Source organism: Tachypleus tridentatus, chromosome 11 (genome assembly GCF_004210375.1).
Source record: "Tachypleus tridentatus isolate NWPU-2018 chromosome 11, ASM421037v1, whole genome shotgun sequence".
In the NCBI taxonomy this organism is placed as follows: domain Eukaryota; kingdom Metazoa; phylum Arthropoda; class Merostomata; order Xiphosura; family Limulidae; genus Tachypleus; species Tachypleus tridentatus.
The window spans coordinates 22,327,153-22,353,955 of NC_134835.1; the positions used below are offsets into that span (position 1 = coordinate 22,327,153).

The window sequence follows — 26,803 nt, forward strand, 5'->3', positions numbered from 1 at the left end:
AACTAGTGGATATTGTTCAAACAACTTTATATTGTTATAACTAGTGGATACTGTTCTAACAAGTTGATATTGTTATAACTGGTGGATATTGTTCTAACAACTTGATATTGTTATAACTACTGGATATTGTTATATCTAGTGTATATTGTTATATCTAGTGGATATTGTTATGACTACTGGATATTGTTATATCTAGTGGATATTGTTATAACTACTGGATATTGTTATAACTACTGGATATTGTTATATCTAGTGGATATTGTTATAACTGGATATTGTTATAACTGCATATTGTTATAACTACTGGATATTGTTATAACTACTGGATATTGTTATATCTAGTGGATATTGTTATAACTAGTGGATATTGTTATAACTACTGAATATTGTTATATCTAGTGGATATTGTTATAACTACTGGATATTGTTATATTTAGTGGATATTGTTATAACTACTGGATATTGTTATATCTAGTGGATATTGTTATAAGTACTGGATATTGTTATCACTACTGCATATTGTTATAACTACTGGATATTGTTATATCTAGTGGATATTGTTATAACTACTGGGTATTGTTATATCTAGTGTATATTGTTATAACTACTAAATATTTTTATATCTAGTGGATATTGTTATAACTACTGGATATAGTTATGACATGTAGTTAAATAAAGTATTTATATTTTTCGTTTTTCATACTACCTTGAACGACATTAGATCAAAATCTAATTTGATTTTTTTATACACAAACTAACTAAACTAACAAACTGTTTCTTCGTATTTTTCATTTCCTTAGAAATAAAGACGGAAAGAAATTTTTTAGAACAACTCGTGTTTTCCTCTTTTAAGATCACATGCCTAGATTTTCAATATGGAAAAACAGCTTTATTCAAATCTAATTCAGTGTTTCGTTTTATCTTTTACGAGAAAGAATTTCGATATCATTTATTTTTTGCTTCAAAACACACTGGTGTATTAATCTGTTTGTATATTTTCATGTTGAAGGTTTCTTAGCAGACAGCATTAATCTGTGAGACTGTTTTCTCTTGTTCCTAACCACAGTTGAATGGTTACGTAGGAAAGGAAGCTGCTTTATTCGAGCTGTCCGTTAGTAATTTTGTTTTTATTCTGCTTAATAAGCACGTTCTTCGCTGCAACCATATTGCACATAATGTATAGTGTAAGGACACCAGATAAATGTTTTGTGATTGTCGAAACTGAGGCGTTTGTGTGATGGTTACGGTTACGTCATCCACTGATAACAGCGCTCTGTGAATTCACCCACAATTCTGACTTCCTGTTCCTCAAAAATAAGAAACAAAAAAAAACAAAAATAGAGCTAGCATTCTGACGATAGATCTTTGGAACATTCTGGAATACTGAAGACATCCAAAGCTGGAGATAAAGCTGTTCGTTCATCATCTCTTCAGCCGAGAATTTCAATAGACCCTAAACGCACAAGAAGTGTACGTATTGTTTCTTTATGTTTCAATAAAAGCTAAGAAACACAATGGTGCCAAAGCGTCGATATCTAGAGTTAGTTTCAATTGGATAATAGACGTGAAATAACAATGTAAACCCTTTGTACATACTTGTATAAACGTGGAGAAACGTCACCGGACGACAAAATCCCTATTTGTGACGTTTTTATGCCTGGAAGGCTAGTGTGGTTGTTCAGCCGACATATTTTAGAAGCTGACGTATTTGCTTCCAAAACCCGCGAAAGCGAACATGTTAGCAGAACAAAGTTGAGTAAATGGTTGGACTCGTGGAGTACACAATAAGGTTTTAATAATTATTTTTAATGTTTTCTTTTAAAAATAATATAAAATCAATTTGGCCAATTTAATATATCTTCTATAAAACACAATTTAAGCAACACTCAGTTATATGATATATCTTCAGGTATTAAAAACTATATATTTGTTATTTATTTGTTATCCATTGTTATGCAATATTTTCTATCGTGTAGCAAACTTGTTTTGTTTGTCTCGAATTTCGCGCAAAGCTATCTGCGTTATCCGTCCGTAATTTAACAATGTAAGACTGGAAGAAAAGCAGCTAGTCATCAACACCCATCGCCAAGTGTTGGACTAATCTTTTACAAACGAATAGTGAGATTGATTGTCACATTATAACACCCTCACGGCTGAAATGGCGAGCATGTTTGGTGTGAAGGGGATTCGAACCTCGATCTCTGTCTTATCCGGGATCTTGCCCATAACAATGGATTTTACCAACGTTAGGGATAATTTTGATTAATATTCTAACCTAAAATGATCAGCCAAACAGTTTTTATTTAAATTGTGTGATTTTATATTTTCGCCTAAAAATTTGAAAGTAAATTTCACTCCTGGAAGTTTTTACTTATCCAAAACCAAGTCAAACAATCTAATCTCACAAGCAGACTACGCAAAAGAAAGTTTTAGTTTCCGAACGTGCCACGTGCTGCATATCAACCTGGTTGGATCCGTTGATTTCACTACAAACCTCGAGTGTTCAAATATATGGAGATTCAACTCTGAACCTTAAAAATACTTAAAAATAAGCAGTTTCTCACACTCACTACAGGCGTTTCGCTTCATTCATTTCTCTAGTGACCAACTTCAACAGCTGGGTTGGTATGGACACAGTATAAAATAACATAGACACTCTATAATAATAAACAACATGCCGAGATAATGTAACAAACATTATTTCAACTATCGTGTGTAAATTAGGAAACAGTTGTTAAAAACAAGTTAAAAAAAAAAAGACAGAATATTTGAGACAAAACTGTGACGCACTTCATTATAAAGACCTTTCTTTATGTTTTACATTAATATAAAGCCTGGCATAGCCAGGGTGTTAAGGCGTTCGACTTGTAATCTGAAAGTCGCGGGTTTGAATCCCTGTCACACCAAAGATGTGTGACATTCTTTCAGCCGTGGGGGCGTTAGAAAGTGACGATCAATCCCACTATTCGTTGTTAAAAGAGTAGCCAAAGAGTTGGCGGTGGGTGGTGATGACTATCTGCCTTCCCTCTAGTCTTACACTGCTAAATTAGGGACGGCTAGCGCAGATAGCCCTCTTCTAGTTTTGAGCGAAATTCAAAAGATAAAACGAAAATATATACAGGGTGGCCCGTAAGTCCCTACCCATCCATATATTTTATGTATCCAGTGTATCTGTATGGTGTCAGCAGTATTCTTCCGCTCATGTACCCAAGTACTTGTCATAATACGCTCTTCAAGTGTAAATCGGCTTACATCGGCCATATTTGACTGAAACAAAAAACAAATTTATAATACATGCGTAATTGAATATAACATAATAACATATGGATGGGTAGAGACTTACGGGCCACCCTGTATAATTCCTATACTTGGCACAGCATTATTCGATGTTATTTTACAGAGTGGTAAATTTTAACATTAACTAGATAATTCAATATGTATCTGATGTGCTTTTCTCGTAGTTGTACCAAAAGGAACGAATCTGCACAAATTTCACCGAAAATTAAAAAAAAAAACACAAACAATCAATGAAGCCCCTCGTGGGATCTTATCTCTCGTGCAGTTATTGCTGATTAAATTCTCTCCACACTGCTAGGTCTGTTTCGTATCACGGTACAACACACGCAAACACAAAACTGAAGCTTAGATTTGGCTGGAACTGACAGATAATGCAAGTGTTTAGAGCGTAGCCTGAAAACCTTTTTTATGTTATTAAGTTGTCAAGCCAGTTACCTAGTAGTGTAATTGGGGAAAGGAAACCAAAAATGTTCTCGATAGTTGTTCTTTACATCTAACAGTTTTATAACCATCTCCGTCTGTTCGAGCTTTTATTCCAGTTTTCTTGTAATATAATGAACGATACAAATTTTTATCACGTTTACCATGGAGATGCACATGAAGGAAAAAAAAACTATACTGTAGCGCGCGCGCATCGAGTGTTATAACAGTCCAACAAACTTTCAGAACTGGTTTAAGGTATTTTTACAAAAAATGAGAAAGAGTTAACGAACCGAGTGGTGATGTATGATATAACTTACAGACTAATTTCAATTTAAAAGACGAGTAGTTATCCTTTATTGGTCGTGACTGATGGTCGTGAAATAATGAAACTGATGGCAGCAAAAGAATATTTGAAGACATTAGCACGGCCAGGTGGTTAGGGTGCTCGATTCGTAATCTGAGGATCTCACGTTCGAACCCCTTCACACCAAACATGCTTGTCCTTTCAGCGGTAAGGGCGTTATATAGTGTTGGTCAATCCAACTATTCGTTGATAAAAGACTAACCCCAGAATTGGCTGTGGGTGGTGATGGCTAGGTACCTTCCCTCTAGTCTTACGCTGCTATATTAGGGATAGCTAGTGTAGATAACTCTCGTATAGCTTTGCACGTGACCCAGCATGGCCAAGCGTGTTAAGGCGTGCGACTCCTAATCTGAGGGACGCAGGTTCGAATCCCCATCGTGCCAAACATGCTCGCCCTTTCAGTTTTGGGGGCGTTATAACGTTACGGTCAATCACACTATTCGTTGGTAAAAGAGTAGCCCAAGAGTTGGCGGTGGGTGGTGATGACTAGTTGCCTTTCCTCAAGTCTTATACTGCTAAATTATAGACGGCTAGCACAGATAGCCCTCGAGTAGCTTTGTGAGAATTTCGAAAACACACGAAAACACAAACAAGCTTTGCACGAAATTGATAAAACAAACACATTGAATTCTATTTGAACAGAACCGATTAGATTTTGCTTTATGTGTTTGTGTGTATGTTGTTGATTTTTTTAGCATTAGAGAAAGCAACATCGAACCCTAGATTTTGACGTTCTAAGTTTAACTTATTTATGTACCAGCGACTGATGGAAATGCGAAAACAAGTTACACAGACAAAACTAAAAACAACTAAAACTAAATAGTGTTTCATATTGTCACACTGTATTAATAAATTAAGAGATGCCAACAAGGAAGCATTTTTATCACACTGTCTGCACATTAGTACCAACAACAATTTGATTACATTGTAAGCACGCTAATGCTGATGACCGCATGGTAACATTTTCAACACATGGTCATTGTCTGCACACAGTAGCATTGTTAACATTACGATTCTGACTGAAATATTGGCACCTACAACAAGTTGATTAGATTGCAAACAAAGTAACACTGATGGTCGCACTAGTTTATGTTTTAAAAACTTATAATTATGTTTCTATCCCTTTCTTAGTGAACTAACACACACACAAACATGAATTCATTCTGCTAACGCTACTGTGTACAAGAATATGAATACATTAAAAAATTAAAGGAATTTCGACAAGAAAATTAAGACAAAAAGTGCATTAGGTTTAACTCTTTTTTTTTTTAATCTCAAGAATAAAAATGTCCGTTCAGAACATAAACTTTATGTACAGTCAGATCATAGCTGTAAAATAAATATAAAAATACGGTTACTATAACCCTAACATTTCGTAGTTAGCTCCTGAAAAATAAAGGACGGCCATTCGAAAGCGTTCGGCTTATGCAGTATTGTGCTTTTGTGTTAAATGAATTTCTTGAAACTACGTGTTTTCCTAACATCTGGAATGCTGTTTAAATATTTCACAAGTAAATACATGAAAACTGTTTTCAAAATTTAATATTTTCAGGAAAGAACAAATAAAGATTCGGGTGGAGAAACATGCAACGAAATTTAAAAATGTGACAGTTTTGCTGAGTGTTTACGAAATTGTGCGACTATTAAACTTTCAAATATTTTACAAACGCATCGAGATCTGAGAATACGAATGTGATACTGAAGTAAAAGAAATGAAGAAAACACATCTGTACTCTGTGTGATTTGTTTAGAAGTTTTAATCATTAGTTTCAAATGATTCTCCGGCTATCGGCGATTAAACTGTTTCTGTTAAAGTATTGAACTGTACAAACACACAGCCTTTCTGTAAACCTTTTGTTCCTCACATATTAGCCAGATTGAAGCGTACTGGTGCTATCCGAAAGGCCCATTGAGTAGTGATACATGAAAGACGAAAAGTAGGTCTCAACTATTATTTTTCCAGGTATATCATTTTAAATTTGAAACCGATAAAGAAAAACGTCTACACTTTACTTGATTTTATACGGATCTTAAAAGTGTTACAGTTTACTTGATTTTATACAGATCATAAAAGTGTTACAGTTTACTTGATTTTATACAGATCTTAAAACAGTTAAACAGTGTACTTTATTTTATACAGATCTTAAAAGTGTTACAGTTTATTTGATTTTATACGGATCTTAAAAGTGTTACAGTTTACTTGATTTTATACAGATCATAAAAGTGTTACAGTTTACTTGATTTTATACAGATTTTAAAACAGTTAAACAGTGTACTTGATTTTATACAAATCTTAAAAGTGTTACAGTTTATTTGATTTTATACAGATCATAAAAGTGTTACAGTTTCCTTGATTTTATACAGATCTTAAAACAATTAAACAGTGTACTTTATTTTATACAGATCTTAAAACAGTTAAACAGTGTACTTGATTTTATACAGATCTTAAAAGTGTTACAGTTTATTTGATTTTATACGGATCTTAAAAGTGTTACAGTTTACTTGATTTTATACAGATCATAAAAGTGTTACAGTTTCCTTGATTTTATACAGATCTTAAAACAGTTAAACAGTGTACTTTATTTTATACAGATCTTAAAACAGTTAAATAGTGTACTTTATTTTATACAGATCTTAAAACAGTTAAATAGTGTACTTGATTTTATACAGATCTTAAAAGTGTTACAGTTTATTTTATTTTATACGGATCTTAAAAGTGTTACAGTTTACTTGATTTTATACAGATCATAAAAGTGTTACAGTTTCCTTGATTTTATACAGATCTTAAAACAGTTAAACAGTGTACTTGATTTTATACAGATCTTAAAAGTGTTACAGTTTATTTGATTTTATACGGATCTTAAAAGTGTTACAGTTTACTTGATTTTATACAGATTTTAAAACAGTTAAACAGAGTACTTGATTTTATACAGATCTTAAAAGTGTTACAGTTTATTTGATTTTATACGGATCTTAAAAGTATTACAGTTTACTTGATTTTATACAGATCATAAAAGTGTTACAGTTTCCTTGATTTTATACAGATCTTAAAACAGTTAAACAGTGTACTTGATTTTATACAGATCTTAAAAGTGTTACAGTTTATTTGATTTTATACGGATCTTAAAAGTGTTACAGTTTACTTGATTTTATACAGATCATAAAAGTGTTACAGTTTCCTTGATTTTATACAGATCTTAAAACAGTTAAACAGTGTACTTTATTTTATACAGATCTTAAAACAGTTAAATAGTGTACTTGATTTTATACAGATCTTAAAAGTGTTACAGTTTACTTGATTTTATACAGATCTTAAAAGTGTTAAAGTTTATTTGATTTTATACAGATCTTAAAAGTGTTACAGTTTACTTGATTTTATACAGATCTTAAAAGTGTTGCAGTTTATTTGATTTTATACGGATCTTAAAAGTGTTACAGTTTATTTGATTTTATACAGATCTCAAAAGTGTTACAGTTTACTTGGAAATGTCGAAGATTATAATGATATCTTAGAATTTCTTTTCTGAGCAACGCACAATGGAAACAGTTTTGCATACAAGAACGAGATCTCCAAGACCTTATGTCTATATAGAATGTCCCTCGGTGGCACAGTGGTTGGTCTAAACACATACAATGCTAAAATCATGCAGAATTCGATTTCCTGCGGCAGACATGACAAAGAACCCACTGTTACTTTGCTCTAAAACAATCAGCCAAACGAAACAGTAAAAAAAAAAAAAAACTCCATTCATCACTTTACTGTTTACTTTAGCAATTGCACTTTTATCTTATTGTTTCTTTTCTTATGAAGTACAGCAAACTACTGGTTATCCAATGTTTATTATCACAATGATTAGAAGTAGTCCATAACGTGTTTGTATTTTGTTCTTGTGGCACAGTTACTAAAGATATCTCCTGCTGTCCATAGTTTTCCGCTATTGAACGTTAAGAGGTTGCCTGTCACTTTTGTGACGCATCTAGCCTGGCATAGTTTGGTGGTCCAGACACTTGCTTTGCGCAAAATTCAAAAAACAAACAAGCACTTGACTTGAAGCCTGAAAGTAGCAGATTCGAAACCGTCGCTGAACATGCCCGCCCTTTCAGCCGTGGAGACGTAATAATGTGACGGTAAAAAAACCCTGAGCGTTAGCGATGAATGGTGTTGACTAACTGCCTTCCCTCTTGTCTATCACTTCAAGATTATGGCCCGCCAGTACAAATGACCCTCGATTGGTTTTGAACGAAATTCAAAGGAAACAAACCATGCTAGCACATCCAGAGCTTAAAATTCGGAATATGCTTTGAAGTATCTCTGAAACCTGGAGCTCTAAAATAGGCTTCACCCGTAAAGCACCACCCTAGAAAGTGCACCTTTCTTAACGTCTCCTCTATTAACTGAAATCTAATTTGTGAAAGAAAGAATTTTGCGCAAAGTTACACGAGGGCTTTCTGCTCTAGCCGTCCTTAAATTAGCAGTGTAAGAGAAGATGGATCCTCACATTATAACGCCCCTACAGCTGAAAGTGCGAGCATGTTTGGAGTGACGAAGATTCGAACTCGCGACACTCAGATTACGAGTCGAATGTCCTCAGTACCTGGCCAAGCTGGACAGCTGCACAAGGACTGTTCATTCTCACCCATAAGCTTGAATTACAGCCGGTCAACAGCATCCAGCACCAGCCTCTGTGGATTTGAGAGTCAGTTTCGCTTTTATAGCCCCCACCCCCTCTTGTGCACAAAACGTATTTTGATTGCAGAATGAGAACACAAACCGTGAATCTTTGGATTCACAATGCGGACACGTTAACTAGCGGGCCACGACCGACCTTATTGTGAAGTTTCACCAGTTTTGTTAATAAGTGTATAAAGCTAATTATAGACAAAACGACTATTTTGAATAATATTAAAATAGCTCGTGCTTCCTGTCGTGCACATTTCCGTCAGAGGTACAAAACGTGTGTTGATGGGTCTGTCATCAAATGCTTACATAATTTCAATATTTATTAATTCATGGCATTGAAATAAGATTCTATTTTCATCAGATATAATATCTACCACTCCTAAACAGAGTATTGTCAACCTTAAATTATTTTACAAATGTTAGTTTTAAACCGTCACTAAATACAAAGTTTTAAGTGAGGGCTAGCTAACCCTTCTGGAAAGTACCTTACAAAACACAGTGTTAAAACTAATTGAAAACAATGAGAAATGAAACACATATATTTGTCCATTGATACTTTTGCCCGTTTCCTTATTATTTTCAGAAACTTTAGGCGTATTCCTAGTAACAAAGATACACAATCGGGTACATGTTCTAGAAACTTGGAAATTTATATTTTTCGTAACACAAATATTTTGTGCAAGACGTCATGTTTACTAACACACAAATTAAGAGTGATACGGGATATTCACTATTATACGTGATAATATAACATACAAACAAAGAGTGATACGGGATATTCACTATTATACGTGATAATATAACAACACACAAATCAAGAGTGATACGGGATATTCACTATTATACGTGATAATATAACAACACACAAATCAAGAGTGATACGGGATATTCACTATTATACGTGATAATATAACAACACACAAACCAAGAGTGATACAGGATATTCACTATTATACGTGATAATATAACAACACACAAATCAAGAGTGATACGGTATATTCACTATTATACGTGATAATATAACAACACACAAATCAAGAGTAATACAGGAAATTCACTATTATACGTGATAATATAACAACACACAAATCAAGAGTGATACAGGAAATTCACTATTATACGTGATAATATAACAACACACAAATCAAGAGTGATACAAAATATTCACTATTATACGTGATAATATAACAACACACAAATCAAGAGTGATACAGGAAATTCACTATTATACGTGATAATATAACAACACACAAATCAAGAGTGATACGGGATATTCACTATTATACGTGATAATATAACAACACACAAATCAAGAGTGATACGGGATATTCACTATTATACGTGATAATATAACAACACACAAATCAAGAGTGATACGGTATATTCACTATTATACGTGATAATATAACAACACACAAATCAAGAGTGATACAGGATATTCACAATGATACGTGATAATATAACAACACACAAATCAAGAGTGATACGGTATATTCACTATCATACGTGATAATATAACAACACACAAATCAAGAGTGATACGGTATATTCACTATTATACGTGATAATATAACAACACAAAAATCAAGAGTAATACCGTATATTCACTATTATACGTGATAATATAACAACATACAAACCAAGAGTGATACGGGATATTCACTATTATACGTGATAAAATAACTACACACAAATCAAGAGTGATACAGGATATTCACTATCATACGTGACAATATAACAACACACAAATCAAGAGTGATACGGTATATTCACTATTATACGTGATAATATAACAACACACAAATCAAGAATGATACGGTATATTCACTATCATACGTGATAATATAACAACACACAATTCAAGAGTGATACGGTATATTCACTATTATACGTGATAATATAACAACACAAAAATCAAGAGTGATACGGGATATTCACTATTATACGTGATAATATAACATACAAACCAAGAGTGACACGGGATATTCACTATTATACGTGATAATATAACTACACACAAATCAAGAGTGATACAGGATATTCACTATCATACGTGATAATATAACAACACACAAATCAAGAGTGATACAGGAAATTCTCTATTATACGTGATAATATAACAACACACAAATCAAGAGTGATACGGGATATTCACTATTATACGTGATAATATAACAACACACAAATCAAGAGTGATACAGGAAATTCACTATTATACGTGATAATATAACAACACACAAATCAAGAGTGATACAGGAAATTCACTATTATACGTGATAATATAACAACACACAAATCAAGAGTGATACGGGATATTCACTATTATACGTGATAATATAACAACAACAAAGCAAGAGTGATACGGGATATTCACTATTATACGTGATAATATAACAACACACAAACCAAGAGTGATACGGGATATTCACTATTATACGTGATAATATAACAACACACAAACCAAGAGTGATACGGGACATTCACTATTATACGTGATAATATAACAACACACAAATCAAGAGTGATACAGGATATTCACAATGATACGTGATAATATAACAACACACAAATCAAGAGTAATACGGTATATTCACTATCATACGTGATAATATAACAACACACAAATCAAGAGTGATACGGTATATTCACTATTATACGTGATAATATAACAACACACAAATCAAGAGTGATACGGTATATTCACTATTATACGTGATAATATAACAACACACAAATCAAGAGTGATACGGGATATTCACTATTATACGTGATAATATAACAACACACAAAGCAAGAGTGATACGGGATATTCACTATTATACGTGATAATATAACAACACACAAACCAAGAGTGATACGGGACATTCACTATTATACGTGATAATATAACAACACACAAATCAAGAGTGATACAGGATATTCACAATGATACGTGATAATATAACAACACACAAATCAAGAGTGATACGGTATATTCACTATCATACGTGATAATATAACAACACACAAATCAAGAGTGATACGGTATATTCACTATTATACGTGATAATATAACAACACACAAATCAAGAGTGATACGGTATATTCACTATTATACGTGACAATATAACAACACACAAATCAAGAGTGATACGGGATATTCACTATTATAAGTGATATTATAACAACACACAAATCAAGAGTGATACGGGATATTCACTATTATACGTGATAATATAACAACACACAAACCAAGAGTGATACAGGATATTCACTATTATACGTGATAATATAACAACACACAAATCAAGAGTGATACGGTATATTCACTATCATACGTGATAATATAACAACACACAAATCAAGAGTGATACGGGATATTCACTATTATACGTGATAATATAACAACACACAAATCAAGAGTGATACGGGATATTCACTATTATACGTGATAATATAACAACACACAAACCAAGAGTGATACAGGATATTCACTATTATACGTGATAATATAACAACACACAAATCAAGAGTGATACGGTATATTCACTATTATACGTGATAATATAACAACACACAAATCAAGAGTAATACAGGAAATTCACTATTATACGTGATAATATAACAACACACAAATCAAGAGTGATACAGGAAATTCACTATTATACGTGATAATATAACAACACACAAATCAAGAGTGATACAAAATATTCACTATTATACGTGATAATATAACAACACACAAATCAAGAGTGATACAGGAAATTCACTATTATACGTGATAATATAACAACACACAAATCAAGAGTGATACGGGATATTCACTATTATACGTGATAATATAACAACACACAAATCAAGAGTGATACGGGATATTCACTATTATACGTGATAATATAACAACACACAAATCAAGAGTGATACGGTATATTCACTATTATACGTGATAATATAACAACACACAAATCAAGAGTGATACGGTATATTCACTATTATACGTGATAATATAACAACACACAAATCAAGAGTGATACAGGATATTCACAATGATACGTGATAATATAACAACACACAAATCAAGAGTGATACGGTATATTCACTATCATACGTGATAATATAACAACACACAAATCAAGAGTGATACGGTATATTCACTATTATACGTGATAATATAACAACACAAAAAATCAAGAGTAATACCGTATATTCACTATTATACGTGATAATATAACAACATACAAACCAAGAGTGATACGGGATATTCACTATTATACGTGATAAAATAACTACACACAAATCAAGAGTGATACAGGATATTCACTATCATACGTGACAATATAACAACACACAAATCAAGAGTGATACGGTATATTCACTATTATACGTGATAATATAACAACACACAAATCAAGAATGATACGGTATATTCACTATCATACGTGATAATATAACAACACACAATTCAAGAGTGATACGGTATATTCACTATTATACGTGATAATATAACAACACAAAAATCAAGAGTGATACGGGATATTCACTATTATACGTGATAATATAACATACAAACCAAGAGTGACACGGGATATTCACTATTATACGTGATAATATAACTACACACAAATCAAGAGTGATACAGGATATTCACTATCATACGTGATAATATAACAACACACAAATCAAGAGTGATACAGGAAATTCTCTATTATACGTGATAATATAACAACACACAAATCAAGAGTGATACGGGATATTCACTATTATACGTGATAATATAACAACACACAAATCAAGAGTGATACAGGAAATTCACTATTATACGTGATAATATAACAACACACAAATCAAGAGTGATACAGGAAATTCACTATTATACGTGATAATATAACAACACACAAATCAAGAGTGATACGGGATATTCACTATTATACGTGATAATATAACAACAACAAAGCAAGAGTGATACGGGATATTCACTATTGTACGTGATAATATAACAACACACAAACCAAGAGTGATACGGGATATTCACTATTATACGTGATAATATAACAACACACAAACCAAGAGTGATACGGGATATTCACTATTATACGTGATAATATAACAACACAAAAATCAAGAGTGATACGGGATATTCACTATTATACGTAATAATATAACAACACACAAACCAAGAGTGATACGGGATATTCACTATTATACGTGATAATATAACAACACACAAATCAAGAGTGATACGGTATATTCACTATCATACGTGATAATATAACAACACACAAATCAAGAGTGATACGGTATATTCACTATTATACGTGATAATATAACAACACAAAAATCAAGAGTGATACCGTATATTCACTATTATACGTGATAATATAACAACACAAAAATCAAGAGTGATACGGGATATTCACTATTATACGTAATAATATAACATACAAACCAAGAGTGATACGGGATATTCACTATTATACGTGATAATATAACTACACACAAATCAAGAGTGATACAGGATATTCACTATCATACGTGATAATATAACAACACAAAAATCAAGAGTGATACGGTATATTCACTATTATACGTGATAATATAACAACACACAAATCAAGAGTGATACGGTATATTCACTATCATACGTGATAATATAACAACACACAAATCAAGAGTGATACGGTATATTCACTATCATACGTGATAATATAACAACACAAAAATCAAGAGTGATACGGGATATTCACTATTATACGTGATAATATAACATACAAACCAAGAGTGATACGGGATATTCACTATTATACGTGATAATATAACTACACACAAATCAAGAGTGATACAGGATATTTACTATCATACGTGATAATATAACAACACACAAATCAAGAGTGATACGGTATATTCACTATTATACGTGATAATATAACAACACAAAAATCATGAGTGATACGGGATATTCACTATTATACGTGATAATATAACATACAAACCAAGAGTGATACGGGATATTCACTATTATACGTGATAATATAACAACACACAAATCAAGAGTGATACATGATATTCACTATTATACGTGATAATATAACAACACACAAATCAAGAGTGATACGGGATATTCACTATTATACGTGATAATATAACATACAAACCAAGAGTGATACAGGATATTCACTATTATACGTGATAATATAACTACACACAAATCAAGAGTGATACAGGATATTCACTATCATACGTGATAATATAACAACACACAAATCAAGAGTGATACGGGATATTCACTATTATACGTGATAATATAACAACACACAAATCAAGAGTGATACGGTATATTCACTATCATACGTGATAATATAACAACACACAAATCAAGAGTGATACGGTATATTCACTATTATACGTGATAATATAACAACACAAAAATCAAGAGTGATACCGTATATTCACTATTATACGTGATAATATAACAACACAAAAATCAAGAGTGATACGGGATATTCACTATTATACGTGATAATATAACATACAAACCAAGAGTGATACGGGATATTCACTATTATACGTGATAATATAACTACACACAAATCAAGAGTGATACAAGATATTCACTATCATACGTGATAATATAACAACACAAAAATCAAGAGTGATACGGTATATTCACTATTATACGTGATAATATAACAACACACAAATCAAGAGTGATACGGTATATTCACTATCATACGTGATAATATAACAACACAAAAATCAAGAGTGATACGGGATATTCACTATTATACGTGATAATATAACATACAAACCAAGAGTGATACGGGATATTCACTATTATACGTGATAATATAACTACACACAAATCAAGAGTGATACAGGATATTTACTATCATACGTGATAATATAACAACACACAAATCAAGAGTGATACAGGATATTCACTATCATACATGATAATATAACAACACAAAAATCAAGAGTGATACGGTATATTCACTATTATACGTGATAATATAACAACACACAAATCAAGAGTGATACGGTATATTCACTATCATATGTGATAATATAACAATACACAAATCAAGAGTGATACGGTATATTCACTATCATACGTGATAATATAACAACACAAAAATCAAGAGTGATACGGGATATTCACTATTATACGTGATAATATAACATACAAACCAAGAGTGATACGGGATATTCACTATTATACGTGATAATATAACAACACAAAAATCAAGAGTGATACGGTATATTCACTATCATACGTGATAATATAACAACACACAAATCAAGAGTGATACGGTATATTCACTATCATACGTGATAATATAACAACACAAAATCAAGAGTGATACGGGATATTCACTATTATACGTGATAATATAACATACAAACCAAGAGTGATACGGGATATTCACTATTATACGTGATAATATAACTACACACAAATCAAGAGTGATACATGATATTCACTATTATACGTGATAATATAACAACACACAAATCAAGAGTGATACGGGATATTCACTATTATACGTGATAATATAACAACACACAAATCAAGAGTGATACGGGATATTCACTATTATACGTGATAATATAACAACACACAAACCAAGAGTGATACGGGATATTCACTATTATACGTGATAATATAACAACACACAAACCAAGAGTGATACGGGATATTCACTATTATACGTGATAATATAACAACACAAAAATCAAGAGTGATACGGGATATTCACTATTATACGTAATAATATAACAACACACAAACCAAGAGTGATACGGGATATTCACTATTATACGTGATAATATAACAACACACAAATCAAGAGTGATACGGTATATTGACTATCATACGTGATAATATAACAACACACAAATCAAGAGTGATACGGGATATTCACTATTATACGTGATAATATAACATACAAACCAAGAGTGATACGGGATATTCACTATTATACGTGATAATATAACGACACACAAATCAAGAGTGATACAGGATATTTACTAGCATACGTGATAATATAACAACACACAAATCAAGAGTGATACAGGATATTCACTATTATACGTGATAATATAACATACAAACCAAGAGTGATACGGGATATTCACTATTATACGTGATAATATAACATACAAACCAAGAGTGATACGGGATATTCACTATTATACGTGATAATATAACAACACACAAATCAAGAGTGATACATGATATTCACTATTATACGTGATAATATAACAACACACAAATTAAGAGTGATACGGAATATTCACTATTATACGTGATAATATAACAACACACAAACCAAGAGTTATTCAGGATATTCACTATTATACGTGATAATATAACAACACACAAATCAAGAGTGATACGGTATATTCACTATTATACGTGATAATATAACAACACACAAATCAAGAGTGATACGGGATATTCACTATTATACGTGATAATATAACAACACACAAATCAAGAGTGATACGGGATATTCACTATTATACGTGATAATATAACAACACACAAACCAAGAGTGATACAGGATATTCACTATTATACGGGATAATATAACAACACACAAATCAAGAGTGATACGGTATATTCACTATCATACGTGATAATATAACAACACACAAATCAAAAGTGATACGGGATATTCACTATTATACGTGATAATATAACATACAAACCAGGAGTGATACAGGATATTCACTATTATACGTGATAATATAACTACACACAAATCAAGAGTGATACAGGATATTCACTATCATACGTGATAATATAACAACACACAAATCAAGAGTGATACGGGATATTCACTATTATACGTGATAATATAACAACACACAAATCAAGAGTGATACGGTATATTCACTATCATACGTGATAATATAACAACACACAAATCAAGAGTGATACGGTATATTCACTATTATACGTGATAATATAACAACACAAAAATCAAGAGTGATACCGTATATTCACTATTATACGTGATAATATAACAACACAAAAATCAAGAGTGATACGGGATATTCACTATTATACGTGATAATATAACATACAAACCAAGAGTGATACGGGATATTCACTATTATACTTGATAATATAATTACACACAAATCAAGAGTGATGCAGGATATTCACTATCATACGTGATAATATAACAACACAAAAATCAAGAGTGATACGGTATATTCACTATTATACGTGATAATATAACAACACACAAATCAAGAGTGATACGGTATATTCACTATCATACGTGATAATATAACAACACACAAATCAAGAGTGATACGGTATATTCACTATCATACGTGATAATATAACAACACAAAAATCAAGAGTGATACGGGATATTCACTATTATACGTGATAATATAACATACAAACCAAGAGTGATACGGGATATTCACTATTATACGTGATAATATAACTACACACAAATCAAGAGTGATACAGGATATTTACTATCATACGTGATAATATAACAACACACAAATCAAGAGTGATACAGGATATTCACTATCATACGTGATAATATAACAACACAAAAATCAAGAGTGATACGGTATATTCACTATTATACGTGATAATATAACAACACACAAATCAAGAGTGATACGGTATATTCACTATCATACGTGATAATATAACAATACACAAATCAAGAGTGATACGGTATATTCACTATCATACGTGATAATATAACAACACAAAAATCAAGAGTGATACGGGATATTCACTATTATACGTGATAATATAACATACAAACCAAGAGTGATACGGGATATTCACTATTATACGTGATAATATAACAACACACAAATCAAGAGTGATACGGTATATTCACTATCATACGTGATAATATAACAACACACAAATCAAGAGTGATACGGTATATTCACTATCATACGTGATAATATAACAACACAAAAATCAAGAGTGATACGGGATATTCACTATTATACGTGATAATATAACATACAAACCAAGAGTGATACGGGATATTCACTATTATACGTGATAATATAACTACACACAAATCAAGAGTGATACAGGATATTTACTATCATACGTGATAATATAACAACTCACAAATCAAGAGTGATAGGGTATATTCACTCTTATACGTGATAATATAACAACACAAAAATCATGAGTGATACGGGATATTCACTATTATACGTGATAATATAACATACAAACCTAGAGTGATACGGGATATTCACTATTATACGTGATAATATAACAACACACAAATCAAGAGTGATACATGATATTCACTATTATACGTGATAATATAACAACACACAAATCAAGAGTGATACGGGATATTCACTATTATACGTGATAATATAACAACACACAAATCAAGAGTGATACGGGATATTCACTATTATACGTGATAATATAACAACACACAAACCAAGAGTGATACGGGATATTCACTATTATACGTGATAATATAACAACACACAAACCAAGAGTGATACGGGATATTCACTATTATACGTGATAATATAACAACACAAAAATCAAGAGTGATACGGGATATTCACTATTATACGTAATAATATAACAACACACAAACCAAGAGTGATACGGGATATTCACTATTATACGTGATAATATAACAACACACAAATCAAGAGTGATACGGTATATTGACTATCATACGTGATAATATAACAACACACAAATCAAGAGTGATACGGGATATTCACTATTATACGTGATAATATAACATACAAACCAAGAGTGATACGGGATATTCACTATTATACGTGATAATATAACGACACACAAATCAAGAGTGATACAGGATATTTACTAGCATACGTGATAATATAACAACACACAAATCAAGAGTGATACAGGATATTCACTATTATACGTGATAATATAACATACAAACCAAGAGTGATACGGGATATTCACTATTATACGTGATAATATAACATACAAACCAAGAGTGATACGGGATATTCACTATTATACGTGATAATATAACAACACACAAATCAAGAGTGATACATGATATTCACTATTATACGTGATAATATAACAACACACAAATTAAGAGTGATACGGAATATTCACTATTATACGTGATAATATAACAACACACAAACCAAGAGTTATTCAGGATATTCACTATTATACGTGATAATATAACAACACACAAATCAAGAGTGATACGGTATATTCACTATTATACGTGATAATATAACAACACACAAATCAAGAGTGATACGGGATATTCACTATTATACGTGATAATATAACAACACACAAATCAAGAGTGATACGGGATATTCACTATTATACGTGATAATATAACAACACACAAACCAAGAGTGATACAGGATATTCACTATTATACGGGATAATATAACAACACACAAATCAAGAGTGATACGGTATATTCACTATCAAACGTGATAATATAACAACACACAAATCAAAAGTGATACGGGATATTCACTATTATACGTGATAATATAACATACAAACCAGGAGTGATACAGGATATTCACTATTATACGTGATAATATAACTACACACAAATCAAGAGTGATACAGGATATTCACTATCATACGTGATAATATAACAACACACAAATCAAGAGTGATACGGGATATTCACTATTATACGTGATAATATAACAACACACAAATCAAGAGTGATACGGTATATTCACTATCATACGTGATAATATAACAACACACAAATCAAGAGTGATACGGTATATTCACTATTATACGTGATAATATAACAACACAAAAATCAAGAGTGATACCGTATATTCACTATTATACGTGATAATATAACAACACAAAAATCAAGAGTGATACGGGATATTCACTATTATACGTGATAATATAACATACAAACCAAGAGTGATACGGGATATTCACTATTATACTTGATAATATAACTACACACAAATCAAGAGTGATGCAGGATATTCACTATCATACGTGATAATATAACAACACAAAAATCAAGAGTGATACGGTATATTCACTATTATACGTGATAATATAACAACACACAAATCAAGAGTGATACGGTATATTCACTATCATACGTGATAATATAACAACACACAAATCAAGAGTGATACGGTATATTCACTATCATACGTGATAATATAACAACACAAAAATCAAGAGTGATACGGGATATTCACTATTATACGTGATAATATAACATACAAACCAAGAGTGATACGGGATATTCACTATTATACGTGATAATATAACTACACACAAATCAAGAGTGATACAGGATATTTACTATCATACGTGATAATATAACAACACACAAATCAAGAGTGATACAGGATATTCACTATCATACGTGATAATATAACAACACAAAAATCAAGAGTGATACGGTATATTCACTATTATACGTGATAATATAACAACACACAAATCAAGAGTGATACGGTATATTCACTATCATACGTGATAATATAACAATACACAAATCAAGAGTGATACGGTATATTCACTATCATACGTGATAATATAACAACACAAAAATCAAGAGTGATACGGGATATTCACTATTATACGTGATAATATAACATACAAACCAAGAGTGTTACGGGATATTCACTATTATACGTGATAATATAACAACACACAAATCAAGAGTGATACATGATATTCACTATTATACGTGATAGTATAACAACACACAAATCAAGAGTGATACGGGATATTCACTATTATACGTGATAATATAACAACACACAAAGCAAGAGTGATACGGGATATTCACTATTATACGTGATAATATAACAACACACAAACCAAGAGTGATACGGGATATTCACTATTATACGTGATAATATAACAACACACAAACCAAGAGTGATACGGGATATTCACTATTATACGTGATAATATAACAACACAAAAATCAAGAGTGATACGGGATATTCACTATTATACGTAATAATATAACAACACACAAACCAAGAGTGATACGGGATATTCACTATTATACGTGATAATATAACAACACACAAATCAAGAGTGATACGGTATATTGACTATCATACGTGATAATATAACAACACACAAATCAAGAGTGATACGGGATATTCACTATTATACGTGATAATATAACATACAAACCAAGAGTGATACGGGATATTCACTATTATACGTGATAATATAACTACACACAAATCAAGAGTGATACAGGATATTTACTAGCATACGTGATAATATAACAACACACAAATCAAGAGTGATACAGGATATTCACTATTATACGTGATAATATAACATACAAACCAAGAGTGATACGGGATATTCACTATTATACGTGATAATATAACATACAAAACCAAGAGTGATACGGGATATTCACTATTATACGTGATAATATAACAACACACAAATCAAGAGTGATACATGATATTCACTATTATACGTGATAATATAACAACATACAAATTAAGAGTGATACGGAATATTCACTATTATACGTGATAATATAACAACACACAAACCAAGAGTTATTCAGGATATTCACTATTATACGTGATAATATAACAACACACAAATCAAGAGTGATACGGTATATTCACTATTATACGTGATAATATAACAACACACAAATCAAGAGTGATACGGGATATTCACTATTATACGTGATAATATAACAACACACAAATCAAGAGTGATACGGGATATTCACTATTATACGTGATAATATAACAACACACAAACCAAGAGTGATACAGGATATTCACTATTATACGGGATAATATAACAACACACAAATCAAGAGTGATACGGTATATTCACTATCATACGTGATAATATAACAACACACAAATCAAAAGTGATACGGGATATTCACTATTATACGTGATAATATAACAACACACAAATCAAGAGTGATACGGGATATTCACTATTATACGTGATAATATAACAACACACAAACCAAGAGTGATACAGGATATTCACTATTATACGTGATAATATAACAACACACAAATCAAGAGTGATACGGTATATTCACTATTATACGTGATAATATAACAACACACAAATCAAGAGTGATACAGGAAATTCACTATTATACGTGATAATATAACAACACACAAATCAAGAGTGATACGGTTTATTCACTATTATACGTGATAATATAACAACACAAAAATCAAGAGTGATACCGTATATTCACTATTATACGTGATAATATAACAACACACAAGTCAAGAGTGATACAGGAAATTCTCTATTATACGTGATAATATAACAACACACAAATCAAGAGTGATACGGGATATTCACTATTATACGTGATAATATAACAACACACAAATCAAGAGTGATACATGATATTCACTATTATACGTGATAATATAACAACACACAAATTAAGAGTGATAGGGAATATTGACTATTATACGTGATAATATAACAACACACAAATCAAGAATGATACGGTATATTCACTATCTTACGTGATAATATAACAACACACAAATCAAGAGTGATACGGTATATTCACTATTATACGTGATAATATAACAACACAAAAATCAAGAGTGATAGGGGATATTCACTATTATACGTGATAATATAACATACAAACCAAGAGTGATACGGGATATTCACTATTATACGTGATAATATAACTACACACAAATCAAGAGTGATACAGGATATTCACTATCATACGTGATAATATAACAACACACAAATCAAGAGTTATACGGTATATTCACTATTATACGTGATAATATAACAACACAAAAATCATGAGTGATACGGGATATTCACTATTATACGTGATAATATAACATACAAACCAAGAGTGATACGGGATATTCACTATTATACATGATAATATAACAACACACAAATCAAGAGTGATACATGATATTCATTATTATACGTGATAATATAACAACACACAAATCAAGAGTGATACGGGATATTCACTATTATACGTGATAATATAACAACACACAAATGAAGAGTGATACGGGATATTCACTATTATACGTGATAATATAACTACACACAAATGAAGAGTGATACGGGATATTCACTATTATACGTGATAATATAACAACACACAAATCGAAGGGATACATGTCGTTTACTAATGCGTAAATTAAGCGTAATACCAATTAAGCCTGATGCGTTATATTTATTAACACACGGGTCTAGTTTGATATTAACACACAGGTCTAGTTTGATATTTATTAACAACAAAACCAGTTTGATATTTATTAACGCACGGGTCTGGTTTGATATTTATTAACACACAAGTTTCATTTGATATTTATTAACACACGGGTCTAGTTTGATATTTATTAACACACAGGTCTAGTTTAATATTTATTAACACACGGGTCTAGTATGATATATATTAACACAGGGTCTAGTTTGATATTTATTAACACACAGGTCCATTTTGATATTTATTAACACACGGGTCCAGTTTGATATTTATTAACACACGGGTCTAGTATGATATATATTAACCTAGGGTCTAGTTTGATATATATTAACACAGGGTCTAGTTTGATACTTATTAACACACGGGTCTAGTATGATATATATTAACACAGGGTCTAGATTGATATTTATTAACACACGGGTACAGTTTGATATTTATTAACACATGGGTCTAGTTTGATATTTATTAACACACGGTTCTAGTATGATATATATTAACTCACAGATCTAGTTTGATATTTATTAACACACAGGTCCAGTTTGATATTTATTAACACACGGGTCTAGTATGATATATATTAACACAGGGTCTAGTTTGATATTTATTAACACACAGGTCCAGTTTGATATTTTTTAACACACGGGTCTAGTATGATATTTATTAATGCACAGGTCTAGTTTGATATTTATTAACACACGGGTCCAGTTTGATATTTATTAACACACGGGTCCAGTTTGATATTTATTAACACAGGGTCTAGATTGATATTTATTAACACACGGGTCCAGTTTGATATTTATTAACACACGGGTCCAGTTTGATATTTATTAACACACGAGTCCCGTTTGATATATATTAACACACAGATCAAGTTTAATACTTACTAACAATAAAACCAGTTTGATATTTATTAACACACAGATCAAGTTTAATACTTACTAACAACAAAACCAGTTTGATATTGATTAACACACTTATCAAGTTTAATATTTACTAACAACAAAACTAGTATGATATTTATTTACACACAGAACCAGTTTCATGATTATTAACACACAAGTCCCATATGATATTTATTAACACACAGGTTTAGTTTGATATTTATTAACACACAGGTTTAGTTTGATATTTATTAACACACATATCTAACTTGATATTTATTAACACACAGGTCTAGTTTAATATTTATTAACACACGGGTCTAGTATGATATATATTAACACAGGGTCTAGTTTGATATTTATTAACACACAGGTCCATTTTGATATTTATTAACACACGGGTCCAGTTTGATATTTATTAACACACGGGTCTAGTATGATATATATTAACCTAGGGTCTAGTTTGATATATATTAACACAGGGTCTAGTTTGATACTTATTAACACACGGGTCTAGTATGATATATATTAACACAGGGTCTAGATTGATATTTATTAACACACGGGTACAGTTTGATATTTATTAACACATGTGTCTAGTTTGATATTTATTAACACACGGTTCTAGTATGATATATATTAACTCACAGATCTAGTTTGATATTTATTAACACACAGGTCCAGTTTGATATTTATTAACACACGGGTCTAGTATGATATATATATAACACAGGGTCTAGTTTGATATTTATTAACACAGGTCCAGTTTGATATTTTTTAACACACGGGTCTAGTATGATATTTATTAATGCACAGGTCTAGTTTGATATTTATTAACACACGGGTCCAGTTTGATATTTATTAACACACGGGTCCAGTTTGATATTTATTAACACAGGGTCTAGATTGATATTTATTAACACACGGGTCCAGTTTGATATTTATTAACACACGGGTCCAGTTTGATATTTATTAACACACGAGTCCCGTTTGATATATATTAACACACAGATCAAGTTTAATACTTACTAACAATAAAACCAGTTTGATATTTATTAACACACAGATCAAGTTTAATACTTACTAACAACAAAACCAGTTTGATATTGATTAACACACTTATCAAGTTTAATATTTACTAACAACAAAACTAGTATGATATTTATTTACACACAGAACCAGTTTCATGATTATTAACACACAAGTCCCATATGATATTTATTAACACACAGGTTTAGTTTGATATTTATTAACACACAGGTTTAGTTTGATATTTATTAACACACATATCTAACTTGATATTTATTAACACACGGATCTAGTATGATATTTATTAACACACAGGTCTAGTTTGATATTTATTAACACATGGGTCCAGTTTGATATTTATTAACACACGGGTCCAGTTTGATATTTATTAACACATAGGTCCAGTTTGATATTTATTAACACACGGGTACAGTTTGATATTTATTGACCAGTACTGGTCATCTCTATGTTTACTCTTTATTACATAGCAAGATTAACTGTTACATTTGTATAATGTTCACAGTTGAAACAGGAAGAGTGCTCATGTAACTGCTCGTACCACGAGCACAGGAAAGCAGCCCGAAACGTCATTCACTAGGTTATGTAGGTATTGGAAAACGGATATCGGACTTTACATTGTCAACTATAATTTCAATCTCCAGAGTCCAATGTGGTAAAGCTTTGTTGTGTTTCTTTTAATTTACCGAGTTCATTTTGAATCCAAGATATTAAAGTTTCTAGGTTCACTGTGTGCATCTAATTCATCAAACGTGGACAGCTTAAAGCAAAACTGATAATGTGTGTTTTGGTATTCACAAAGAGACGTAAAGACCAACATAGTTTGTAACTAACCTTACTTAAATATGCTAGAACGGCGTGATGTACAATGGAAAAC

General features: G+C 31.4%; 1 long non-coding RNA gene across 1 annotated transcript in view; it reads left to right on the forward strand.

The window, feature by feature from the left end:
• Window positions 1-1,079: 1,079 nt before the first annotated feature.
• Window positions 1,080-26,803, forward strand: part of LOC143231445 (uncharacterized) — a 41,332-nt gene continuing 15,608 nt past the window's right edge. Inside the window, exons 1-2 of the long non-coding RNA XR_013016925.1 lie at window positions 1,080-1,470; window positions 5,637-6,021. This is a non-coding gene — a long non-coding RNA (uncharacterized LOC143231445). The remainder of the gene's footprint in view (window positions 1,471-5,636; window positions 6,022-26,803) is intronic.